Genomic DNA, 27,906 nt, shown 5'->3' with positions numbered 1-27,906 from the left:
CTACTTTCTCCGTTGACGTCACCTCTGCAAAAACTGATTATAACCACTCGAAGATCAGCAACTCTCCTGACTCTCGCACACTCTTAAAAACCTTCTCTGCTCTCCTCTGTCCGCCTGCTCCCACACCTTCATCGGAGTTAACGGCTGATGATTTTGCATCGTTCTTCGTAAAGAAAACTACCGCCATCAACAGCCAATTTTCTACACCACCATCACCCGCCTTTTATCCTATGTCTGAAGATGATGTTTCCAAGGTCATTGGTTCCAACCACCCTACCACCTGCCCACTGGATCCCATCCCCACCCATCTCCTCCATGCCATCTCTCCAGCAGTTGTGCCTGGTCTGACCCGCATCATCAACTCTTTGCTCACCACTGGGACATTTCCCACTGCTTTCAAAGAGGCCTGCATCACACCGCTACTGAAGAAACTCACTCTCAACCTTATACTGCTAGAACACTACAGGCCGGTGTAGTGTGTGAAAATGCATATCTTCCGTAAAAATGTAGATGACTAATTTTAACCTCTTATTATTTTCTGTCTTCTTAAAAAAATATTTTTTTACTTACCTCACTATTCTTAGCTTTGTATACTGTGCTAGGCTTTAATGGACTGGATTTAATTAACTTATGCATTTTGTTGCCTATATTGTTATAATTGATTCCAATGTTTCCTCGTCTGTAAGTCGCTTTGGATAAAAACGTCTGCTAAATGACTAAATGTAAATTTTATGAAATGTGTAATGTCGTGTGTAATGTGTAGTGTGTGGCCTTGAAATTTTAGCATGTCTACGTAATCATGAATAAATGCTTCTTGAGACACACAGTGTTGCTTCTTTGCATGCATCAAATGAATTGTTTCTGGCTATATGCATCCATGCATTAGTTTGAGAGGGGTGGAAATGGGACACTTGGGTGAAACAAAACTGCCCCAAAAGTACCCCCCCCCCCCACTTTAAATACAGTTTTTTCTAAGTCAATTTGGTACATTTCTCAGATCCGATTTGAAATTCTCAAAACTTCTTGTTCAATCATTACATCCTTGTGTCACGTGTGCACATCAAACAAGGATTTTCTCATTTCTTTGAACAAGTTGCAAATGCTTTGGTACATCCATGCAAATGATTATGACAAAATTCTGTGCAGATTCCTACATTATCAATTGCTTATGTCATGTTGATCAAAATGCATTATAATGGGTCTCTGTAGAATAGTATAATCCCCACGACATTTAAGCACTAGTTTTACAATATACAGTAAGTATACTTTAAGTAAACAGTGGCATTTTATTTTACTCAATTTAGTGTTTTGCATTGCTATATTCTTTCCACATAGGACTGCAAGACAACTTCAATGTGTTGCAGACGGCCCCTTTTCACACCTAAACAGTCTTTTGACACTCTCTACAGGGATCTCATCCCTGAACAAGAGAGGGGGCAGATTGGAGATGACCTGCCAAAGTACGTGTTAGTTTGGGACAATGTCAGTTTCCATCGCTCCAACATCATCATCAACCACGTTGAGGAATTTTTCTCAGCATGAAGATTAAAAGTATATGATCGCCACCCGCATACACAGATGACCCTTCTGGCTGCCATGGATGTAACGTGTGATGACATCACAGCTGATGCCTGCAGAGGCTGGATTAGACACTCTGAAAGATGATTTTCACGCTGTATCGCAAGAGAAGATATTTGTTGTGATGTGGATGAGAATCCGTTGCCCAAAAGACAGGAACGTCAGGAGGCGTAGGAAGACTGCACTGTAATTCCACTGCACTGCATGTACAGTTTTCCCTAAGGAGATTGTCTTATGTTGCATCACAATGGCACTGTCTGTCAATAAATTATTGTACAAACAGTAAAAGCGTTAACGTGACTCATGTGCCGTCTCTTGCAATCAAACAATCAAAACCAGAAATGCACTTACTGTTTTGCAAATGACAATGATGATTCGAGAAATGCTCCACTCATCACTCTCAGGTCACTCCGCTGCACACGTCTGATCACTTCTTTGTCACCCCCGACCTCACCGCTCCAGACAACGCAGATGTCTTACCGCTGGTCACTTTCCGGCGCTACCTACGGTCCCTTCCCTCCTGCTTTTCCTCTGCTGTCTTGTCTGCACTCCCCCCCTCTGAGGAGCTCTCTCTTTTGAAAACCAACAGTGCCACAGACACTCTGTGTTCCACGCTTACATCCTGCTTGGACAACATATGCCCTCTTACATCTGGACCAGCCCGTGCATCCCTGTCTGCCCCCTGGTTATCGGATGTACCACGTGAGCATCGCACCAGCCTCCGGTCAGCTGAGAGAAAATGGCACAAGTCAAAAGACCATACTGACCTCTCTCTCTCTACTTTCTCCGTTGACGTCACCTCTGCAAAAACTGATTATAACCACTCGAAGATCAGCAACTCTCCTGACTCTCGCACACTCTTAAAAACCTTCTCTGCTCTCCTCTGTCCGCCTGCTCCCACACCTTCATCGGAGTTAACGGCTGATGATTTTGCATCGTTCTTCGTAAAGAAAACTACCGCCATCAACAGCCAATTTTCTACACCACCATCACCCGCCTTTTATCCTATGTCTGAAGATGATGTTTCCAAGGTCATTGGTTCCAACCACCCTACCACCTGCCCACTGGATCCCATCCCCACCCATCTCCTCCATGCCATCTCTCCAGCAGTTGTGCCTGGTCTGACCCGCATCATCAACTCTTTGCTCACCACTGGGACATTTCCCACTGCTTTCAAAGAGGCCTGCATCACACCGCTACTGAAGAAACTCACTCTCAACCTTATACTGCTAGAACACTACAGGCCGGTGTAGTGTGTGAAAATGCATATCTTCCGTAAAAATGTAGATGACTAATTTTAACCTCTTATTATTTTCTGTCTTCTTAAAAAAATATTTTTTTACTTACCTCACTATTCTTAGCTTTGTATACTGTGCTAGGCTTTAATGGACTGGATTTAATTAACTTATGCATTTTGTTGCCTATATTGTTATAATTGATTCCAATGTTTCCTCGTCTGTAAGTCGCTTTGGATAAAAACGTCTGCTAAATGACTAAATGTAAATTTTATGAAATGTGTAATGTCGTGTGTAATGTGTAGTGTGTGGCCTTGAAATTTTAGCATGTCTACGTAATCATGAATAAATGCTTCTTGAGACACACAGTGTTGCTTCTTTGCATGCATCAAATGAATTGTTTCTGGCTATATGCATCCATGCATTAGTTTGAGAGGGGTGGAAATGGGACACTTGGGTGAAACAAAACTGCCCCAAAAGTACCCCCCCCCCCCACTTTAAATACAGTTTTTTCTAAGTCAATTTGGTACATTTCTCAGATCCGATTTGAAATTCTCAAAACTTCTTGTTCAATCATTACATCCTTGTGTCACGTGTGCACATCAAACAAGGATTTTCTCATTTCTTTGAACAAGTTGCAAATGCTTTGGTACATCCATGCAAATGATTATGACAAAATTCTGTGCAGATTCCTACATTATCAATTGCTTATGTCATGTTGATCAAAATGCATTTTAATGGGTCTCTGTAGAATAGTATAATCCCCACGACATTTAAGCACTAGTTTTACAATATACAGTAAGTATACTTTAAGTAAACAGTGGCATTTTATTTTACTCAATTTAGTGTTTTGCATTGCTATATTCTTTCCACATAGGACTGCAAGACAACTTCAATGTGTTGCAGACGGCCCCTTTTCACACCTAAACAGTCTTTTGACACTCTCTACAGGGATCTCATCCCTGAACAAGAGAGGGGGCAGATTGGAGATGACCTGCCAAAGTACGTGTTAGTTTGGGACAATGTCAGTTTCCATCGCTCCAACATCATCATCAACCACGTTGAGGAATTTTTCTCAGCATGAAGATTAAAAGTATATGATCGCCACCCGCATACACAGATGACCCTTCTGGCTGCCATGGATGTAACGTGTGATGACATCACAGCTGATGCCTGCAGAGGCTGGATTAGACACTCTGAAAGATGATTTTCACGCTGTATCGCAAGAGAAGATATTTGTTGTGATGTGGATGAGAATCCGTTGCCCAAAAGACAGGAACGTCAGGAGGCGTAGGAAGACTGCACTGTAATTCCACTGCACTGCATGTACAGTTTTCCCTAAGGAGATTGTCTTATGTTGCATCACAATGGCACTGTCTGTCAATAAATTATTGTACAAACAGTAAAAGCGTTAACGTGACTCATGTGCCGTCTCTTGCAATCAAACAATCAAAACCAGAAATGCACTTACTGTTTTGCAAATGACAATGATGATTCGAGAAATGCTCCACTCATCACTCTCAGGTCACTCCGCTGCACACGTCTGATCACTTCTTTGTCACCCCCGACCTCACCGCTCCAGACAACGCAGATGTCTTACCGCTGGTCACTTTCCGGCGCTACCTACGGTCCCTTCCCTCCTGCTTTTCCTCTGCTGTCTTGTCTGCACTCCCCCCCTCTGAGGAGCTCTCTCTTTTGAAAACCAACAGTGCCACAGACACTCTGTGTTCCACGCTTACATCCTGCTTGGACAACATATGCCCTCTTACATCTGGACCAGCCCGTGCATCCCTGTCTGCCCCCTGGTTATCGGATGTACCACGTGAGCATCGCACCAGCCTCCGGTCAGCTGAGAGAAAATGGCACAAGTCAAAAGACCATACTGACCTCTCTCTCTCTACTTTCTCCGTTGACGTCACCTCTGCAAAAACTGATTATAACCACTCGAAGATCAGCAACTCTCCTGACTCTCGCACACTCTTAAAAACCTTCTCTGCTCTCCTCTGTCCGCCTGCTCCCACACCTTCATCGGAGTTAACGGCTGATGATTTTGCATCGTTCTTCGTAAAGAAAACTACCGCCATCAACAGCCAATTTTCTACACCACCATCACCCGCCTTTTATCCTATGTCTGAAGATGATGTTTCCAAGGTCATTGGTTCCAACCACCCTACCACCTGCCCACTGGATCCCATCCCCACCCATCTCCTCCATGCCATCTCTCCAGCAGTTGTGCCTGGTCTGACCCGCATCATCAACTCTTTGCTCACCACTGGGACATTTCCCACTGCTTTCAAAGAGGCCTGCATCACACCGCTACTGAAGAAACTCACTCTCAACCTTATACTGCTAGAACACTACAGGCCGGTGTAGTGTGTGAAAATGCATATCTTCCGTAAAAATGTAGATGACTAATTTTAACCTCTTATTATTTTCTGTCTTCTTAAAAAAATATTTTTTTACTTACCTCACTATTCTTAGCTTTGTATACTGTGCTAGGCTTTAATGGACTGGATTTAATTAACTTATGCATTTTGTTGCCTATATTGTTATAATTGATTCCAATGTTTCCTCGTCTGTAAGTCGCTTTGGATAAAAACGTCTGCTAAATGACTAAATGTAAATTTTATGAAATGTGTAATGTCGTGTGTAATGTGTAGTGTGTGGCCTTGAAATTTTAGCATGTCTACGTAATCATGAATAAATGCTTCTTGAGACACACAGTGTTGCTTCTTTGCATGCATCAAATGAATTGTTTCTGGCTATATGCATCCATGCATTAGTTTGAGAGGGGTGGAAATGGGACACTTGGGTGAAACAAAACTGCCCCAAAAGTACCCCCCCCCCCACTTTAAATACAGTTTTTTCTAAGTCAATTTGGTACATTTCTCAGATCCGATTTGAAATTCTCAAAACTTCTTGTTCAATCATTACATCCTTGTGTCACGTGTGCACATCAAACAAGGATTTTCTCATTTCTTTGAACAAGTTGCAAATGCTTTGGTACATCCATGCAAATGATTATGACAAAATTCTGTGCAGATTCCTACATTATCAATTGCTTATGTCATGTTGATCAAAATGCATTATAATGGGTCTCTGTAGAATAGTATAATCCCCACGACATTTAAGCACTAGTTTTACAATATACAGTAAGTATACTTTAAGTAAACAGTGGCATTTTATTTTACTCAATTTAGTGTTTTGCATTGCTATATTCTTTCCACATAGGACTGCAAGACAACTTCAATGTGTTGCAGACGGCCCCTTTTCACACCTAAACAGTCTTTTGACACTCTCTACAGGGATCTCATCCCTGAACAAGAGAGGGGGCAGATTGGAGATGACCTGCCAAAGTACGTGTTAGTTTGGGACAATGTCAGTTTCCATCGCTCCAACATCATCATCAACCACGTTGAGGAATTTTTCTCAGCATGAAGATTAAAAGTATATGATCGCCAGCCGCATACACAGATGACCCTTCTGGCTGCCATGGATGTAACGTGTGATGACATCACAGCTGATGTCTGCAGAGGCTGGATTAGACACTCTGAAAGATGATTTTCACGCTGTATCGCAAGAGAAGATATTTGTTGTGATGTGGATGAGAATCCGTTGCCCAAAAGACAGGAACGTCAGGAGGTGTAGGAAGACTGCACTGTAATTCCACTGCACTGCATGTACAGTTTTCCCTAAGGAGATTGTCTTATGTTGCATCACAATGGCACTGTCTGTCAATAAATTATTGTACAAACAGTAAAAGCGTTAACGTGACTCATGTGCCGTCTCTTGCAATCAAACAATCAAAACCAGAAATGCACTTACTGTTTTGCAAATGACAATGATGATTCGAGAAATGCTCCACTCATCACTCTCAGGTCACTCCGCTGCACACGTCTGATCACTTCTTTGTCACCCCCGACCTCACCGCTCCAGACAACGCAGATGTCTTACCGCTGGTCACTTTCCGCCGCTACCTACGGTCCCTCCCTCCTGCTTTTCCTCTGCTGTCTTGTCTGCACTCCCCCCCTCTGAGGAGCTCTCTCTTTTGAATACCAACAGTGCCACAGACACTCTGTGTTCCACGCTTACATCCTGCTTGGACAACATATACCCTCTTACATCTGGACCAGCCCGTGCATCCCTGTCTGCCCCCTGGTTATCGGATGTACCACGTGAGCATCGCACCAGCCTCCGGTCAGCTGAGAGAAAATGGCACAAGTCAAAAGACCATACTGACCTCTCTCTCTCTACTTTCTCCGTTGACGTCACCTCTGCAAAAACTGATTATAACCACTCGAAGATCAGCAACTCTCCTGACTCTCGCACACTCTTAAAAACCTTCTCTGCTCTCCTCTGTCCGCCTGCTCCCACACCTTCATCGGAGTTAACGGCTGATGATTTTGCATCGTTCTTCGTAAAGAAAACTACCGCCATCAACAGCCAATTTTCTACGCCACTATCACCCGCCTTTTCTCCTATGTCTGAAGATGATGTTTCCAAGGTCATTGGTTCCAACCACCCTACCACCTGCCCACTGGATCCCATCCCCACCCATCTCCTCCATGCCATCTCTCCAGCAGTTGTGCCTGGTCTGACCCGCATCATCAACTCTTTGCTCACCACTGGGACATTTCCCACTGCTTTCAAAGAGGCCTGCATCACACCGCTACTGAAGAAACTCACTCTCAACCTTACACTGCTAGAACACTACAGGCCGGTGTAGTGTGTGAAAAAACATATCTTCCGTCAAAATGTAGATGACTGATTTTAACCTCTTATTATTTTCTGTCTTCTTAAAAAAATATTTTTTTACTTACCTCACTATTCTTAGCTTTGTATACTGTGCTAGGCTTTAATGGACTGGATTTAATTAACTTATGCATTTTGTTGCCTATATTGTTATAATTGCTTCCAATGTTTCCTCGTCTGTAAGTCGCTTTGGATAAAAACGTCTGCTAAATGAGTAAATGTAAATTGTATGAAATGTGTAATGTCATGTGTAATGTGTAGTGTGTGGCCTTGAAATTTTAGCATGTCTACGTAATCATGAATAAATGCTTCTTGAGACACACAGTGTTGCTTCTTTGCATGCATCAAATGAATTGTTTCTGGCTATATGCATCCATGCATTAGTTTGAGAGGGGTGGAAATGGGACACTTGGGTGAAACAAAACTGCCCCAAAAGTACCCCCCCCACTTTAAATACAGTTTTTTCTAAGTCAATTTGGTACATTTCTCTGATCCGATTTGAAATTCTCAAAACTTCTTGTTCAATCCTTACTTCCTTGTGTCACGTGTGCACATCAAACAAGCATTTTCTCATTTCTTTGAACAAGTTGCAAATGCTTTGGTACATCCATGCAAATGATTATGACAAAATTCTGTGCAGATTCCTACATTATCAATTGCTTATGTCATGTTGATCAAAATGCATTATAATGGGTCTCTGTAGAATAGTATAATCCCCACGACATTTAAGCACTAGTTTTACAATATACAGTAAGTATACTTTAAGTAAACATTGGCATTTTATTTTACTCAATTTAGTGTTTTGCATTGCTATATTCTTTCCACATAGGACTGCAAGACAACTTCACTGTGTTGCAGACGGCCCCTTTTCACACCTAAACAGTCTTTTGACACTCTCTACAGGGATCTCATCCCTGAACAAGAGAGGGGGCAGATTGGAGATGACCTGCCAAAGTACGTGTTAGTTTGGGACAATGTCAGTTTCCATCGCTCCAACATCATCATCAACCACGTTGAGGAATTTTTCTCAGCATGAAGATTAAAAGTATATGATCGCCAGCCGCATACACAGATGACCCTTCTGGCTGCCATGGATGTAACGTGTGATGACATCACAGCTGATGCCTGCAGAGGCTGGATTAGACACTCTGAAAGATGATTTTCACGCTGTATCGCAAGAGAAGATATTTGTTGTGATGTGGATGAGAATCCGTTGCCCAAAAGACAGGAACGTCAGGAGGTGTAGGAAGACTGCACTGTAATTCCACTGCACTGCATGTACAGTTTTCCCTAAGGAGATTGTCTTATGTTGCATCACAATGGCACTGTCTGTCAATAAATTATTGTACAAACAGTAAAAGCGTTAACGTGACTCATGTGCCGTCTCTTGCAATCAAACAATCAAAACCAGAAATGCACTTACTGTTTTGCAAATGACAATGATGATTCGAGAAATGCTCCACTCATCACTCTCAGGTCACTCCGCTGCACACGTCTGATCACTTCTTTGTCACCCCCGACCTCACCGCTCCAGACAACGCAGATGTCTTACCGCTGGTCACTTTCCGGCGCTACCTACGGTCCCTCCCTCCTGCTTTTCCTCTGCTGTCTTGTCTGCACTCCCCCCCTCTGAGGAGCTCTCTCTTTTGAATACCAACAGTGCCACAGACACTCTGTGTTCCACGCTTACATCCTGCTTGGACAACATATGCCCTCTTACATCTGGACCAGCCCGTGCATCCCTGTCTGCCCCCTGGTTATCGGATGTACCACGTGAGCATCGCACCAGCCTCCGGTCAGCTGAGAGAAAATGGCACAAGTCAAAAGACCATACTGACCTCTCTCTCTCTACTTTCTCCGTTGACGTCACCTCTGCAAAAACTGATTATAACCACTCGAAGATCAGCAACTCTCCTGACTCTCGCACACTCTTAAAAACCTTCTCTGCTCTCCTCTGTCCGCCTGCTCCCACACCTTCATCGGAGTTAACGGCTGATGATTTTGCATCGTTCTTCGTAAAGAAAACTACCGCCATCAACAGCCAATTTTCTACGCCACCATCACCCGCCTTTTCTCCTATGTCTGAAGATGATGTTTCCAAGGTCATTGGTTCCAACCACCCTACCACCTGCCCACTGGATCCCATCCCCACCCATCTCCTCCATGCCATCTCTCCAGCAGTTGTGCCTGGTCTGACCCGCATCATCAACTCTTTGCTCACCACTGGGACATTTCCCACTGCTTTCAAAGAGGCCTGCATCACACCGCTACTGAAGAAACTCACTCTCAACCTTATACTGCTAGAACACTACAGGCCGGTGTAGTGTGTGAAAATGCATATCTTCTGTAAAAATGTAGATGACTGATTTTAACCTCTTATTATTTTCTGTCTTCTTAAAAAAATATTTTTTTACTTACCTCACTATTCTTAGCTTTGTATACTGTGCTAGGCTTTAATGGACTGGATTTAATTAACTTATGCATTTTGTTGCCTATATTGTTATAATTGATTCCAATGTTTCCTCGTCTGTAAGTCGCTTTGGATAAAAACGTCTGCTAAATGACTAAATGTAAATTTTATGAAATGTGTAATGTCGTGTGTAATGTGTAGTGTGTGGCCTTGAAATTTTAGCATGTCTACGTAATCATGAATAAATGCTTCTTGAGACACACAGTGTTGCTTCTTTGCATGCATCAAATGAATTGTTTCTGGCTATATGCATCCATGCATTAGTTTGAGAGGGGTGGAAATGGGACACTTGGGTGAAACAAAACTGCCCCAAAAGTACCCCCCCCCCACTTTAAATACAGTTTTTTCTAAGTCAATTTGGTACATTTCTCAGATCCGATTTGAAATTCTCAAAACTTCTTGTTCAATCATTACATCCTTGTGTCACGTGTGCACATCAAACAAGCATTTTCTCATTTCTTTGAACAAGTTGCAAATGCTTTGGTACATCCATGCAAATGATTATGACAAAATTCTGTGCAGATTCCTACATTATCAATTGCTTATGTCATGTTGATCAAAATGCATTATAATGGGTCTCTGTAGAATAGTATAATCCCCACGACATTTAAGCACTAGTTTTACAATATACAGTAAGTATACTTTAAGTAAACAGTGGCATTTTATTTTACTCAATTTAGTGTTTTGCATTGCTATATTCTTTCCACATAGGACTGCAAGACAACTTCAATGTGTTGCAGACGGCCCCTTTTCACACCTAAACAGTCTTTTGACACTCTCTACAGGGATCTCATCCCTGAACAAGAGAGGGGGCAGATTGGAGATGACCTGCCAAAGTACGTGTTAGTTTGGGACAATGTCAGTTTCCATCGCTCCAACATCATCATCAACCACGTTGAGGAATTTTTCTCAGCATGAAGATTAAAAGTATATGATCGCCAGCCGCATACACAGATGACCCTTCTGGCTGCCATGGATGTAACGTGTGATGACATCACAGCTGATGCCTGCAGAGGCTGGATTAGACACTCTGAAAGATGATTTTCACGCTGTATCGCAAGAGAAGATATTTGTTGTGATGTGGATGAGAATCCGTTGCCCAAAAGACAGGAACGTCAGGAGGCGTAGGAAGACTGCACTGTAATTCCACTGCACTGCATGTACAGTTTTCCCTAAGGAGATTGTCTTATGTTGCATCACAATGGCACTGTCTGTCAATAAATTATTGTACAAACAGTAAAAGCGTTAACGTGACTCATGTGCCGTCTCTTGCAATCAAACAATCAAAACCAGAAATGCACTTACTGTTTTGCAAATGACAATGATGATTCGAGAAATGCTCCACTTATCACTCTCAGGTCACTCCGCTGCACACGTCTGATCACTTCTTTGTCACCCCCGACCTCACCGCTCCAGACAACGCAGATGTCTTACCGCTGGTCACTTTCCGGCGCTACCTACGGTCCCTCCCTCCTGCTTTTCCTCTGCTGTCTTGTCTGCACTCCCCCCCTCTGAGGAGCTCTCTCTTTTGAATACCAACAGTGCCACAGACACTCTGTGTTCCACGCTTACATCCTGCTTGGACAACATATGCCCTCTTACATCTGGACCAGCCCGTGCATCCCTGTCTGCCCCCTGGTTATCGGATGTACCACGTGAGCATCGCACCAGCCTCCGGTCAGCTGAGAGAAAATGGCACAAGTCAAAAGACCATACTGACCTCTCTCTCTCTACTTTCTCCGTTGACGTCACCTCTGCAAAAACTGATTATAACCACTCGAAGATCAGCAACTCTCCTGACTCTCGCACACTCTTAAAAACCTTCTCTGCTCTCCTCTGTCCGCCTGCTCCCACACCTTCATCGGAGTTAACGGCTGATGATTTTGCATCGTTCTTCGTAAAGAAAACTACCGCCATCAACAGCCAATTTTCTACACCACCATCACCCGCCTTTTCTCCTATGTCTGAAGATGATGTTTCCAAGGTCATTGGTTCCAACCACCCTACCACCTGCCCACTGGATCCCATCCCCACCCATCTCCTCCATGCCATCTCTCCAGCAGTTGTGCCTGGTCTGACCCGCATCATCAACTCTTTGCTCACCACTGGGACATTTCCCACTGCTTTCAAAGAGGCCTGCATCACACCGCTACTGAAGAAACTCACTCTCAACCTTATACTGCTAGAACACTACAGGCCGGTGTAGTGTGTGAAAATGCATATCTTCCGTAAAAATGTAGATGACTGATTTTAACCTCTTATTATTTTCTGTCTTCTTAAAAAATTATTTTTTTACTTACCTCACTATTCTTAGCTTTGTATACTGTGCTAGGCTTTAATGGACTGGATTAAATTAACTTATGCATTTTGTTGCCTATATTGTTATAATTGATTCCAATGTTTCCTCGTCTGTAAGTCGCTTTGGATAAAAACGTCTGCTAAATGACTAAATGTAAATTTTATGAAATGTGTAATGTCGTGTGTAATGTGTAGTGTGTGGCCTTGAAATTTTAGCATGTCTACGTAATCATGAATAAATGCTTCTTGAGACACACAGTGTTGGTTCTTTGCATGCATCAAATGAATTGTTTCTGGCTATATGCATCCATGCATTAGTTTGAGAGGGGTGGAAATGGGACACTTGGGTGAAACAAAACTGCCCCAAAAGTACCCCCCCCACACTTTAAATACAGTTTTTTCTAAGTCAATTTGGTACATTTCTCAGATCCGATTTGAAATTCTCAAAACTTCTTGTTCAATCATTACATCCTTGTGTCACGTGTGCACATCAAACAAGCATTTTCTCATTTCTTTGAACAAGTTGCAAATGCTTTGGTACATCCATGCAAATGATTATGACAAAATTCTGTGCAGATTCCTACATTATCAATTGCTTATGTCATGTTGATCAAAATGCATTATAATGGGTCTCTGTAGAATAGTATAATCCCCACGACATTTAAGCACTAGTTTTACAATATACAGTAAGTATACTTTAAGTAAACAGTGGCATTTTATTTTACTCAATTTAGTGTTTTGCATTGCTATATTCTTTCCACATAGGACTGCAAGACAACTTCAATGTGTTGCAGACGGCCCCTTTTCACACCTAAACAGTCTTTTGACACTCTCTACAGGGATCTCATCCCTGAACAAGAGAGGGGGCAGATTGGAGATGACCTGCCAAAGTACATGATGTTTTATTAACAAAGTTCGGGAGGAACCTAAGCATATAAATCAGCCCGATGTTCCATCAGCAGTAATCACCTATCAGCCGAGCACGCTATCTCTACTTAATTATCTAGGCTGGTTCACCATCAGCAATCACCTATCAGCCGAGCACGTAATCTCTACTTAATGATCTAGGCTGGTTCACCATCAGCAATCACCGTATCTACCCTATCAGCTCCTGCAAGCTCTATCATAAATAGACAAACAATCTTACCTGTTGCATCTTGTCAGATAAGCATCGTCAAGTTTCGCCACTATGTCAGAGTCTCCCGTGGTCTCTAAAGTAGCAAACGTTCCAGATCCTTCGGTGCCATCATGCGCACCCCAGCTTTCCAGCTCAGGGTCGGATTATACGGACTATTTCCAAGCTTCGCCGCGGGGCCGCCATCCCCGCCGCTCTGAGCGGCGTGCATCTAAGAGGAAGGGTTCGTCATCGCTCCCACCGGCACGATCTCCACCTCATTCACCGGCGTCATCATACGCCTCTGCGCTCCCCAAGATATCTGCATGCAGCAAGTGGACGATCCAGAGCCTTCGTCTGGCCCTTGCCAACGCGGACGTCCCATTCAGCAGGCGGATGTCGAAACTAGAGCTCTACACCCTTTACGTGTCGTCCCAGGCTGACGTCCCCTCGATGAGGTTGGCACGATCGGCTGTCAATAACGAGCCAGGCTCGGCTCGGGGTCCCGTCTATTCCAGGCACGGGCAATCTACCTCCGCGGCTCGGCTAGGCCTCCCTCACTCGAGCCGACGCAGCAAGCCTTCGGCAAGTCTTGGAAGCGTTCAGGTCATGCTAGAAGCCACGGATATCCCGATCGAGCACCTCCGACAGCCCGCGGCATATCAGCTCAACGCGTGGGACAGCACAGCGACTGTAGATGACCGCCCCGTACAGGCTGGCCGGCAACTCTCAGGAGCCCTGGCTCACCCATTCGTCTCAGGCGTGAGGCTGCCTCCGGTGGGAATACAACCGCTGGTCTCTGGACCACTATTCTTTGGCGCCGTCGCTAGCGCAAGCTTGTCTCCGTTACACATACAAACGCCCGACATTAGATTCGCCTTGCCCGCCCCGGGCTCTTGGCTCCCCAGTGCGAGCCTGCCTCCGCTGGGGACACAAGCGCTGGTCTCCGGACCGCAGTTCTTCGCTTCCGCCGCTAGCGCGAGCATGTCTCCGTTAGATGCACAAGCGGACGCCATTAGATTCGCCTTGCCCGCCCCGGGCTCTTGGCTCCCCAGTGCGAGGCTGCCTCCGCTGGGGACACAAGCTCTGGTCTCCGGACCGCAGTTCTTCGCTTCCGCCGCTAGCGCGAGCATGTCTCCGTTAGATGCACAAGCGGACGCCATTAGATTCGCCTTGCCCGCCCCGGGCTCTTGGCTCCCCAGTGCGAGGCTGCCTCCGCTGGGGACACAAGCGCTGGTCTCCGTACCACAATTCCTTGACACCGCTACCACCGCTACCCCGAGCCTATCTCTGTTAGACGCACAAGCGGCCGCCATTAGATTCGCTTTTCCCGCCCCTGGATCTTGGCCCGCGGCGCCGGAATTGATTTCTGGGGTGAGGCTGCCTCCGTTAGAGTCACAGGCCTCAGTCCCTGGGCCTCATATCTCCGGCGCCGCTGCCAACGCTAGCACGAGCTTGTCGCCGCACAACGCGCAAACGACTGCCATTCTCTCTCTTCAACAGGCACGCCCCACGTTTTCATTGGCCACAGCCGCTGCGATGCCAGCGCCTCCACACGTGCATGTGATGGAACCTCCACCAGTCTCCAGCAACATCAGAGCGCAGATTTTGGCAGAAGTCCAGGCTGCTGGCGCTCGAAGCGGACCCCAGGCCTATTCCTGTACAACCTTATCCGGAGTTGATCTTCCAGTGAATCACCCACTGCAAACGCTTCTCGATGCCTCTCTCAATTCCATAACTAAGGCAGTTTCCCCCAGGACCCTGCAATCATACCTCACGGCGTGGAGAAGCTTCAGATCATTTCACCAGGCTTTCAGCATTCCCTTCCCAGAATTTTCTCTCCTCACAATTACCTCATACATCTCATTTCTCAACACCGCAAAAAACCTTCAGGCCAGCTCCATCAGAGGTTACCTCAGCGGACTCCAGTTCTTCCATAAATTGATTTTCAACTCCCCGTCACCGGCCATAGCAAGCTCCCAAACATCAATGGTTATCCAAGGCATACGAAGATCCCAACCCGCCCGTCAGGACGCTAGGAGACCCATTACCTTGGAGATTCTCACCAAATGCATCTCCACCCTCCGCAAGGGATATCACTCCACACATGTTGCCCGCACACTTGACGCCATGTTCACATTGGCGTTCTTCGGCTTTCTACGATGCTCAGAGATCACCACCACATCCAAATTCGACCCTTCAGTTCACCCCACCATGAATGACCTCCAGGTGCTGGATTCGGAGACGATTTCTTACTCGATTAAGCAAAGTAAGACTGACCAGATCAGGAGAGGTCATTTCGTCTACGTGTTCAACATCAATTCACCGATTCAGCCATATCGAACCCTCCTAGCCTACCTTCGCTACAGACAACCCCGGTCAGCGGCCTTATCGGATCCCCTCTTCGTCGACGACTCTAATCGCCCGGCCTCACGCTTCTGGTTTCAGAAGCACCTCAAAGCCGTCCTGCTCCAATCTGGCATCCCAGCAGACAACTTTTCCGGTCACTCCTTCCGCATAGGCGCAGCTACCACAGCCGCCCAAAAGGGCCTATCCCAGCCGCAGATCCAAGCCCTAGGCCGTTGGTCATCAGAGGCTTTTAGAAGCTACATCCGGACAGACTTGTCGCTCCTCAGGGAAGCCCAGCAAACACTCCTTGCCCGTATCATCTGATAGTCTCGGATGTTAGTTCAAACCTCAGCCACTTTGACTCATGATTCCTTGAAGATCGCATCACCTTCGGACCAATCGACTCAAGCAGGCGTCGCATTCACAAGTTACCAGTTGTCCAGCTTTTGACACCCGGGAACACCTTCGGAGGAGATGGTTCTCACATCTGGGGCTCGGCTGAGCCAGTCTTCTTTGCTGAAGGCGGCACCACAATACAGTTTGTTAACAAGGCAGCCAGCGCTTCCATCTCACGACGTTGTTCTCAAAGTCTCGAAGACTGCACCACTCGCCCAACCGGCCCCGCAGGGGTCCTAGCCTCCAACAAGTGCTCCGTAGCAGTAGGCACCACCAGCAATGAAGCCAGTATCGCAGCAGCGACCGCCCCCGCAGGGGCCCGAGCTTCCAACAAGTGTTCTGTAGCAGCAGGCACCACCAGCAATGAAGCCAGTATCGCAGCAGCGACCGCCCCCGCAGGGGCCCGAGCTTCCAACAAGTGCTCTGTAGCAGCAGGCACCACCATCAATGAAGCCAGTATCGCAGCAGCGACCGCCCCCGCAGGGGCCCGAGCTTCCAACAAGTGCTCTGTAGCAGCAGGCACCACCAGCAATGAAGCCAGTATCGCAGCAGCGACCGCCCCCGCAGGGGCCCGAGCTTCCAACAAGTGCTCTGTAGCAGCAGGCACCACCAGCAATGAAGCCAGTATCGCAGCAGCGACCGCCCCCGCAGGGGCCCGAGCTTCCAACAAGTGGTCTGTAGCAGCAGGCACCACCAGCAATGAAGCCAGTATCGCAGCAGCGACCGCCCCCGCAGGGGCCCGAGCTTCCAACAAGTGCTCTGTAGCAGCAGGCACCACCATCAATGAAGCCAGTATCGCAGCAGCGACCGCCCCCGCAGGGGCCCGAGCTTCCAACAAGTGCTCTGTAGCAGCAGGCACCACCAGCAATGAAGCCAGTATCGCAGCAGCGACCGCCCCCGCAGGGGCCCGAGCTTCCAACAAGTGTTCTGTAGCAGCAGGCACCACCAGCAATGAAGCCAGTATCGCAGCAGCGACCGCCCCCGCAGGGGCCCGAGCTTCCAACAAGTGCTCTGTAGCAGCAGGCACCACCAGCGTGCATTGGTCACGCAACGCGCATTGGTCGCACAAGGGTCACACTCGTGCATTGGTCACGCAACGCGCATTGGTCGCACAAGGGTCACACTCGTGCATTGGTCACGAAACGCGCATTGGTCGCACAAGGGTCACACTCGTGCATTGGTCACGCAACGCGCATTGGTCGCACAAGGGTCACACTCGTGCATTGGTCACGCAACGCGCATTGGTCGCACAAGGGTCACACTCGTGCATTGGTCACGAAACGCGCATTGGTCGCACAAGGGTCACACTCGTGCATTGGTCACGCAACGCGCATTGGTCGCACAAGGGTCACACTCGTGCATTGGTCACGCAACGCGCATTGGTCGCACAAGGGTCACACTCGTGCATTGGTCACGAAACGCGCATTGGTCGCACAAGGGTCACACTCGTGCATTGGTCACGCAACGGGCATTGGTAGCACAAGGGTCACACTCGTGCATTGGTCACGCAACGGGCATTGGTCGCACAAGGGTTACACTCGTGCATTGGTCACGAAACGCGCATTGGTCGCACAAGGGTCACACTCGTGCATTGGTCACGCAACGCGCATTGGTCGCACAAGGGTCACACTCGTGCATTGGTCACGAAACGCGCATTGGTCGCACAAGGGTCGACCGCCCCCGCAGGGGTCCCGAGCTTCCAACAAGTGCTCTGTAGCAGCAGACACTACTAGCAATGAGGTAAGTATCACAGCAGCATCTGCCCCCGCAGGGGCCCGAGCTTCCAACAAGTGCTCTGTAGCAGCAGACACTACTAGCAATGAGGTTAGTATCACAGCAGCAACTGCCCCCGCAGGGGCCCGAGCTTCCAACAAGTGCTCTGTAGCAGCAGACACTACTAGCAATGAGGTTAGTATCACAGCAGCAACTGCCCCCGCAGGGGCCCGAGCTTCCAACAAAGCTCTGTAGCAGCAGACACTACTAGCCATGAGGTTAGTATCGCAGCAGCGATAGCCCTAACAGGCCCTCATCCTTTCGTTTATTAAATTTCAGGTTGTACCTCCGTAACGCACAGCATGGCATTTTTGGGGGGGTGTATGCGTACTTCGGCGGTTGTCCAGCTTTATTTGCATTTGGGGGGTGTGTTCTGGGCTCGAGCCGGTTCCGAGCCCGGAGCACTTGCTCTGAGCAGGGTAGAGTGCTCCGGGTTCGGATAGATCCGGCGGGCTCGGAGCCCACTCCCTGCACAACACGCCAAATACGCATAACCTTCATTCCCATGCTTTACCATCTATCCCAACAAGGAGCTGTTTATTAGCGAGGGCGAACTCGTGAAATGATGTTTTATTAACAAAGTTCGGGAGGAACCTAAGCATATAAATCAGCCCGATGTTCCATCAGCAGTAATCACCTATCAGCCGAGCACGCTATCTCTACTTAATTATCTAGGCTGGTTCACCATCAGCAATCACCTATCAGCCGAGCACGTAATCTCTACTTAATGATCTAGGCTGGTTCACCATCAGCAATCACCGTATCTACCCTATCAGCTCCTGCAAGCTCTATCATAAATAGACAAACAATCTTACCTGTTGCATCTTGTCAGATAAGCATCCCTCCTCCACCCCAGCTCCTCTCATTTTTCTAAAGTCCCGCAGGACCCCCGGGGGGGTGTGTTCTGGGCTCGAGCCGGTTCCGAGCCCGGAGCACTTGCTCTGAGCAGGGTAGAGTGCTCCGGGTTCGGATAGATCCGGCGGGCTCGGAGCCCACTCCCTGCACAACACGCCAAATACGCATAACCTTCATTCCCATGCTTTACCATCTATCCCAACAAGGAGCTGTTTATTAGCGAGGGCGAACTCGTGAAGTGTTAGTTTGGGACAATGTCAGTTTCCATCGCTCCAACATCATCATCAACCACGTTGAGGAATTTTTCTCAGCATGAAGATTAAAAGTATATGATCGCCAGCCGCATACACAGATGACCCTTCTGGCTGCCATGGATGTAACGTGTGATGACATCACAGCTGATGCCTGCAGAGGCTGGATTAGACACTCTGAAAGATGATTTTCACGCTGTATCGCAAGAGAAGATATTTGTTGTGATGTGGATGAGAATCCGTTGCCCAAAAGACAGGAACGTCAGGAGGTGTAGGAAGACTGCACTGTAATTCCACTGCACTGCATGTACAGTTTTCCCTAAGGAGATTGTCTTATGTTGCATCACAATGGCACTGTCTGTCAATAAATTATTGTACAAACAGTAAAAGCGTTAACGTGACTCATGTGCCGTCTCTTGCAATCAAACAATCAAAACCAGAAATGCACTTACTGTTTTGCAAATGACAATGATGATTCGAGAAATGCTCCACTCATCACTCTCAGGTCACTCCGCTGCACACGTCTGATCACTTCTTTGTCACCCCCGACCTCACCGCTCCAGACAACGCAGATGTCTTACCGCTGGTCACTTTCCGGCGCTATCTACGGTCCCTCTTGCTTTTCCTCTGCTGTCTTGTCTGCACTCCCCCCCTCTGAGGAGCTCTCTCTTTTGAATACCAACAGTGCCACAGACACTCTGTGTTCCACGCTTACATCCTGCTTGGACAACATATGCCCTCTTACATCTGGACCAGCCCGTGCATCCCTGTCTGCCCCCTGGTTATCGGATGTACCACGTGAGCATCGCACCAGCCTCCGGTCAGCTGAGAGAAAATGGCACAAGTCAAAAGACCATACTGACCTCTCTCTCTCTACTTTCTCCGTTGACGTCACCTCTGCAAAAACTGATTATAACCACTCGAAGATCAGCAACTCTCCTGACTCTCGCACACTCTTAAAAACCTTCTCTGCTCTCCTCTGTCCGCCTGCTCCCACACCTTCATCGGAGTTAACGGCTGATGATTTTGCATCGTTCTTCGTAAAGAAAACTACCGCCATCAACAGCCAATTTTCTACGCCACCATCACCCGCCTTTTCTCCTATGTCTGAAGATGATGTTTCCAAGGTCATTGGTTCCAACCACCCTACCACCTGCCCACTGGATCCCATCCCCACCCATCTCCTCCATGCCATCTCTCCAGCAGTTGTGCCTGGTCTGACCCGCATCATCAACTCTTTGCTCACCACTGGGACATTTCCCACTGCTTTCAAAGAGGCCTGCATCACACCGCTACTGAAGAAACTCACTCTCAACCTTATACTGCTAGAACACTACAGGCCGGTGTAGTGTGTGAAAATGCATATCTTCTGTAAAAATGTAGATGACTGATTTTAACCTCTTATTATTTTCTGTCTTCTTAAAAAATTATTTTTTTACTTACCTCACTATTCTTAGCTTTGTATACTGTGCTAGGCTTTAATGGACTGGATTTAATTAACTTATGCATTTTGTTGCCTATATTGTTATAATTGATTCCAATGTTTCCTCGTCTGTAAGTCGCTTTGGATAAAAACGTCTGCTAAATGACTAAATGTAAATTTTATGAAATGTGTAATGTCGTGTGTAATGTGTAGTGTGTGGCCTTGAAATTTTAGCATGTCTACGTAATCATGAATAAATGCTTCTTGAGACACACAGTGTTGGTTCTTTGCATGCATCAAATGAATTGTTTCTGGCTATATGCATCCATGCATTAGTTTGAGAGGGGTGGAAATGGGACACTTGGGTGAAACAAAACTGCCCCAAAAGTACCCCCCCCCCACACTTTAAATACAGTTTTTTCTAAGTCAATTTGGTACATTTCTCAGATCCGATTTGAAATTCTCAAAACTTCTTGTTCAATCCTTACATCCTTGTGTCACGTGTGCACATCAAACAAGGATTTTCTCATTTCTTTGAACAAGTTGCAAATGCTTTGGTACATCCATGCAAATGATTATGACAAAATTCTGTGCAGATTCCTACATTATCAATTGCTTATGTCATGTTGATCAAAATGCATTATAATGGGTCTCTGTAGAATAGTATAATCCCCACGACATTTAAGCACTAGTTTTACAATATACAGTAAGTATACTTTAAGTAAACAGTGGCATTTTATTTTACTCAATTTAGTGTTTTGCATTGCTATATTCTTTCCACATAGGACTGCAAGACAACTTCAATGTGTTGCAGACGGCCCCTTTTCACACCTAAACAGTCTTTTGACACTCTCTACAGGGATCTCATCCCTGAACAAGAGAGGGGGCAGATTGGAGATGACCTGCCAAAGTACGTGTTAGTTTGGGACAATGTCAGTTTCCATCGCTCCAACATCATCATCAACCACGTTGAGGAATTTTTCTCAGCATGAAGATTAAAATAATATGATCGCCAGCCGCATACACAGATGACCCTTCTGGCTGCCATGGATGTAACGTGTGATGACATCACAGCTGATGCCTGCAGAGGCTGGATTAGACACTCTGAAAGATGATTTTCACGCTGTATCGCAAGAGAAGATATTTGTTGTGATGTGGATGAGAATCCGTTGCCCAAAAGACAGGAACGTCAGGAGGCGTAGGAAGACTGCACTGTAATTCCACTGCACTGCATGTACAGTTTTCCCTAAGGAGATTGTCTTATGTTGCATCACAATGGCACTGTCTGTCAATAAATTATTGTACAAACAGTAAAAGCGTTAACGTGACTCATGTGCCGTCTCTTGCAATCAAACAATCAAAACCAGAAATGCACTTACTGTTTTGCAAATGACAATGATGATTCGAGAAATGCTCCACTCATCACTCTCAGGTCACTCCGCTGCACACGTCTGATCACTTCTTTGTCACCCCCGACCTCACCGCTCCAGACAACGCAGATGTCTTACCGCTGGTCACTTTCCGCCGCTACCTACGGTCCCTCCCTCCTGCTTTTCCTCTGCTGTCTTGTCTGCACTCCCCCCCTCTGAGGAGCTCTCTCTTTTGAATACCAACAGTGCCACAGACACTCTGTGTTCCACGCTTACATCCTGCTTGGACAACATATGCCCTCTTACATCTGGACCAGCCCGTGCATCCCTGTCTGCCCCCTGGTTATCGGATGTACCACGTGAGCATCGCTACAGCCTCCGGTCAGCTGAGAGAAAATGGCACAAGTCAAAAGACCATACTGACCTCTCTCTCTCTACTTTCTCCGTTGACGTCACCTCTGCAAAAACTGATTATAACCACTCGAAGATCAGCAACTCTCCTGACTCTCGCACACTCTTAAAAACCTTCTCTGCTCTCCTCTGTCCGCCTGCTCCCACACCTTCACCGGAGTTAACGGCTGATGATTTTGCATCGTTCTTCGTAAAGAAAACTACCGCCATCAACAGCCAATTTTCTACGCCACCATCACCCGCCTTTTCTCCTATGTCTGAAGATGATGTTTCCAAGGTCATTGGTTCCAACCACCCTACCACCTGCCCACTGGATCCCATCCCCACCCATCTCCTCCATGCCATCTCTCCAGCAGTTGTGCCTGGTCTGACCCGCATCATCAACTCTTTGCTCACCACTGGGACATTTCCCACTGCTTTCAAAGAGGCCTGCATCACACCGCTACTGAAGAAACTCACTCTCAACCTTACACTACTAGAACACTACAGGCCGGTGTAGTGTGTGAAAATGCATATCTTCCGTCAAAATGTAGATGAGTGATTTTAACCTCTTATTATTTTCTGTCTTCTTAAAAAAATATTTTTTTACTTACCTCACTATTCTTAGCTTTGTATACTGTGCTAGGCTTTAATGGACTGGATTTAATTAACTTATGCATTTTGTTGCCTATATTGTTATAATTGCTTCCAATGTTTCCTCGTCTGTAAGTCGCTTTCGATAAAAACGTCTGCTAAATGAGTAAATGTAAATTTTATGAAATGTGTAATGTCATGTGTAATGTGTAGTGTGTGGCCTTGAAATTTTAGCATGTCTACGTAATCATGAATAAATGCTTCTTGAGACACACAGTGTTGCTTCTTTGCATGCATCAAATGAATTGTTTCTGGCTATATGCATCCATGCATTAGTTTGAGAGGGGTGGAAATGGGACACTTGGGTGAAACAAAACTGCCCCAAAAGTACCCCCCCCCCCCACTTTAAATACAGTTTTTTCTAAGTCAATTTGGTACATTTCTTTGATCCGATTTGAAATTCTCAAAACTTCTTGTTCAATCCTTACATCCTTGTGTCACGTGTGCACATCAAACAAGCATTTTCTCATTTCTTTGAACAAGTTGCAAATGCTTTGGTACATCCATGCAAATGATTATGACAAAATTCTGTGCAGATTCCTACATTATCAATTGCTTATGTCATGTTGATCAAAATGCATTATAATGGGTCTCTGTAGAATAGTATAATCCCCACGACATTTAAGCACTAGTTTTACAATATACAGTAAGTATACTTTAAGTAAACAGTGGCATTTTATTTTACTCAATTTAGTGTTTTGCATTGCTATATTCTTTCCACATAGGACTGCAAGACAACTTCACTGTGTTGCAGACGGCCCCTTTTCACACCTAAACAGTCTTTTGACACTCTCTACAGGGATCTCATCCCTGAACAAGAGAGGGGGCAGATTGGAGATGACCTGCCAAAGTACGTGTTAGTTTGGGACAATGTCAGTTTCCATCGCTCCAACATCATCATCAACCACGTTGAGGAATTTTTCTCAGCATGAAGATTAAAAGTATATGATCGCCAGCCGCATACACAGATGACCCTTCTGGCTGCCATGGATGTAACGTGTGATGACATCACAGCTGATGCCTGCAGAGGCTGGATTAGACACTCTGAAAGATGATTTTCACGCTGTATCGCAAGAGAAGATATTTGTTGTGATGTGGATGAGAATCCGTTGCCCAAAAGACAGGAACGTCAGGAGGCGTAGGAAGACTGCACTGTAATTCCACTGCACTGCATGTACAGTTTTCCCTAAGGAGATTGTCTTATGTTGCATCACAATGGCACTGTCTGTCAATAAATTATTGTACAAACAGTAAAAGCGTTAACGTGACTCATGTGCCGTCTCTTGCAATCAAACAATCAAAACCAGAAATGCACTTACTGTTTTGCAAATGACAATGATGATTCGAGAAATGCTCCACTCATCACTCTCAGGTCACTCCGCTGCACACGTCTGATCACTTCTTTGTCACCCCCGACCTCACCGCTCCAGACAACGCAGATGTCTTACCGCTGGTCACTTTCCGGCGCTACCTACGGTCCCTCCCTCCTGCTTTTCCTCTGCTGTCTTGTCTGCACTCCCCCCCTCTGAGGAGCTCTCTCTTTTGAATACCAACAGTGTCACAGACACTCTGTGTTCCACGCTTACATCCTGCTTGGACAACATATGCCCTCTTACATCTGGACCAGCCCGTGCATCCCTGTCTGCCCCCTGGTTATCGGATGTACCACGTGAGCATCGCACCAGCCTCCGGTCAGCTGAGAGAAAATGGCACAAGTCAAAAGACCATACTGACCTCTCTCTCTCTACTTTCTCCGTTGACGTCACCTCTGCAAAAACTGATTATAACCACTCGAAGATCAGCAACTCTCCTGACTCTCGCACACTCTTAAAAACCTTCTCTGCTCTCCTCTGTCCGCCTGCTCCCACACCTTCATCGGAGTTAACGGCTGATGATTTTGCATCGTTCTTCGTAAAGAAAACTACCGCCATCAACAGCCAATTTTCTACGCCACCATCACCCGCCTTTTCTCCTATGTCTGAAGATGATGTTTCCAAGGTCATTGGTTCCAACCACCCTACCACCTGCCCACTGGATCCCATCCCCACCCATCTCCTCCATGCCATCTCTCCAGCAGTTGTGCCTGGTCTGACCCGCATCATCAACTCTTTGCTCACCACTGGGACATTTCCCACTGCTTTCAAAGAGGCCTGCATCACACCGCTACTGAAGAAACTCACTCTCAACCTTATACTGCTAGAACACTACAGGCCGGTGTAGTGTGTGAAAATGCATATCTTCCGTAAAAATGTAGATGACTGATTTTAACCTCTTATTATTTTCTGTCTTCTTAAAAAATTATTTTTTTACTTACCTCACTATTCTTAGCTTTGTATACTGTGCTAGGCTTTAATGGACTGGATTTAATTAACTTATGCATTTTGTTGCCTATATTGTTATAATTGATTCCAATGTTTCCTCGTCTGTAAGTCGCTTTGGATAAAAACGTCTGCTAAATGACTAAATGTAAATTTTATGAAATGTGTAATGTCGTGTGTAATGTGTAGTGTGTGGCCTTGAAATTTTAGCATGTCTACGTAATCATGAATAAATGCTTCTTGAGACACACAGTGTTGCTTCTTTGCATGCATCAAATGAATTGTTTCTGGCTATATGCATCCATGCATTAGTTTGAGAGGGGTGGAAATGGGACACTTGGGTGAAACAAAACTGCCCCAAAAGTACCCCCCCCCCCACTTTAAATACAGTTTTTTCTAAGTCAATTTGGTACATTTCTCAGATCCGATTTGAAATTCTCAAAACTTCTTGTTCAATCATTACATCCTTGTGTCACGTGTGCACATCAAACAAGCATTTTCTCATTTCTTTGAACAAGTTGCAAATGCTTTGGTACATCCATGCAAATGATTATGACAAAATTCTGTGCAGATTCCTACATTATCAATTGCTTATGTCATGTTGATCAAAATGCATTATAATGGGTCTCTGTAGAATAGTATAATCCCCACGACATTTAAGCACTAGTTTTACAATATACAGTAAGTATACTTTAAGTAAACAGTGGCATTTTATTTTACTCAATTTAGTGTTTTGCATTGCTATATTCTTTCCACATAGGACTGCAAGACAACTTCAATGTGTTGCAGACGGCCCCTTTTCACACCTAAACAGTCTTTTGACACTCTCTACAGGGATCTCATCCCTGAACAAGAGAGGGGGCAGATTGGAGATGACCTGCCAAAGTACGTGTTAGTTTGGGACAATGTCAGTTTCCATCGCTCCAACATCATCATCAACCACGTTGAGGAATTTTTCTCAGCATGAAGATTAAAAGTATATGATCGCCAGCCGCATACACAGATGACCCTTCTGGCTACCATGGATGTAACGTGTGATGACATCACAGCTGATGCCTGCAGAGGCTGGATTAGACACTCTGAAAGATGATTTTCACGCTGTATCGCAAGAGAAGATATTTGTTGTGATGTGGATGAGAATCCGTTGCCCAAAAGACAGGAACGTCAGGAGGTGTAGGAAGACTGCACTGTAATTCCACTGCACTGCATGTACAGTTTTCCCTAAGGAGATTGTCTTATGTTGCATCACAATGGCACTGTCTGTCAATAAATTATTGTACAAACAGTAAAAGCGTTAACGTGACTCATGTGCCGTCTCTTGCAATCAAACAATCAAAACCAGAAATGCACTTACTGTTTTGCAAATGACAATGATGATTCGAGAAATGCTCCACTCATCACTCTCAGGTCACTCCGCTGCACACGTCTGATCACTTCTTTGTCACCCCCGACCTCACCGCTCCAGACAACGCAGATGTCTTACCGCTGGTCACTTTCCGGCGCTACCTACGGTCCCTCCCTCCTGCTTTTCCTCTGCTGTCTTGTCTGCACTCCCCCCCTCTGAGGAGCTCTCTCTTTTGAATACCAACAGTGCCACAGACACTCTGTGTTCCACGCTTACATCCTGCTTGGACAACATATGCCCTCTTACATCTGGACCAGCCCGTGCATCCCTGTCTGCCCCCTGGTTATCGGATGTACCACGTGAGCCTCGCACCAGCCTCCGGTCAGCTGAGAGAAAATGGCACAAGTCAAAAGACCATACTGACCTCTCTCTCTCTACCAGTATCTTCTCTCTACTTTCTCCGTTGACGTCACCTCTGCAAAAACTGATTATAACCACTCGAAGATCAGCAACTCTCCTGACTCTCGCACACTCTTAAAAACCTTCTCTGCTCTCCTCTGTCCGCCTGCTCCCACACCTTCATCGGAGTTAACGGCTGATGATTTTGCATCGTTCTTCGTAAAGAAAACTACCGCCATCAACAGCCAATTTTCTACGCCACCATCACCCGCCTTTTCTCCTATGTCTGAAGATGATGTTTCCAAGGTCATTGGTTCCAACCACCCTACCACCTGCCCACTGGATCCCATCCCCACCCATCTCCTCCATGCCATCTCTCCAGCAGTTGTGCCTGGTCTGACCCGCATCATCAACTCTTTGCTCACCACTGGGACATTTCCCACTGCTTTCAAAGAGGCCTGCATCACACCGCTACTGAAGAAACTCACTCTCAACCTTACACTGCTAGAACACTACAGGCCGGTGTAGTGTGTGAAAATGCATATCTTCCGTCAAAATGTAGATGACTGATTTTAACCTCTTATTATTTTCTGTCTTCTTAAAAAATTATTTTTTTACTTACCTCACTATTCTTAGCTTTGTATACTGTGCTAGGCTTTAATGGACTGGATTTAATTAACTTATGCATTTTGTTGCCTATATTGTTATAATTGCTTCCAATGTTTCCTCGTCTGTAAGTCGCTTTGGATAAAAACGTCTGCTAAATGAGTAAATGTAAATTTTATGAAATGTGTAATGTCATGTGTAATGTGTAGTGTGTGGCCTTGAAATTTTAGCATGTCTACGTAATCATGAATAAATGCTTCTTGAGACACACAGTGTTGCTTCTTTGCATGCATCAAATGAATTGTTTCTGGCTATATGCATCCATGCATT

Source organism: Barbatula barbatula (assembly GCF_947034865.1).
Source record: "Barbatula barbatula genome assembly, chromosome: 20".
NCBI classification, from domain to species: domain Eukaryota; kingdom Metazoa; phylum Chordata; class Actinopteri; order Cypriniformes; family Nemacheilidae; genus Barbatula; species Barbatula barbatula.
This window is presented reverse-complemented; position numbering follows the sequence as displayed.